We start from the raw sequence: 886 nt of genomic DNA on the forward strand, positions 1-886 counted from the left end.
GTTTGTTCATTCAGTTTAAGTATTCTACAAACAGATGAAAATCTTCGAACATCCATAAACAAATCATTATTAATCTGTATCTAATACACTAAGGTCACAAGTCCCCTGGTCTCTAATATGACAATATAAAACGTTAAATCAAGCCTAATAGAAAAACGTTAAACCTGCCGCTACAAGACAATACTAAACGAAAGACCGGCGTCTTCGGGTTTCTTAAAGACGCTTCTCTCCTCGAGTGCTTAATTAGAAGAAGTGCCACCTAACCGCTTGACTGCTAATATCAAGTGTCCTGTGCAATCTTCACTGTCGCCACCGTAATTGCTGGCACTGAGTTAGTTACGGATCACCGAGTGGTACGGGAGAAGCAGCTAAAGAAGCTTCTTGTGGCCGGCGGAATGCTTTTGAGACTTAGCAAGTAGTTTAGCGTTCTTGTTACAGTTGGAGGAAGCTTGATAACACACGATCTTGCTTTATAAGGTGTAGAAACTGGACGAAAATATCAGTTTCGGGATAACATGTCGGTACTTTGTGCTTGTGTTTTCCGTAATTTGTTTATACAAATTTACACACATGAATTCACAGACACACTGAAACAATACCCTATTAAACATACGCATATACAAATATAAAATATATGCACAAACACACTGACTTTATATGCATGTAAACGGAGATGAGATGGTAGGTAGGCCTATAAATAGAGCTGCGGTTTATATTATTACTAGTTAGTAAAGCTCAGATTATGCGAGTTATTGGGAATCTGTATATTTTTAATGATACATGGGTGCAGAACACCAAGTAAATAAACAGCGGCAATCATTCTCGCAAAACAAAGCATCATTCCATATTGTTACTTTAGTTACATTTTTTGTGTCCCATCCTCCTT

The sequence above is a fragment of the Penaeus monodon genome, chromosome 32 (genome assembly GCF_015228065.2).
Source record: "Penaeus monodon isolate SGIC_2016 chromosome 32, NSTDA_Pmon_1, whole genome shotgun sequence".
NCBI classification, from domain to species: Eukaryota; Metazoa; Arthropoda; class Malacostraca; order Decapoda; family Penaeidae; genus Penaeus; species Penaeus monodon.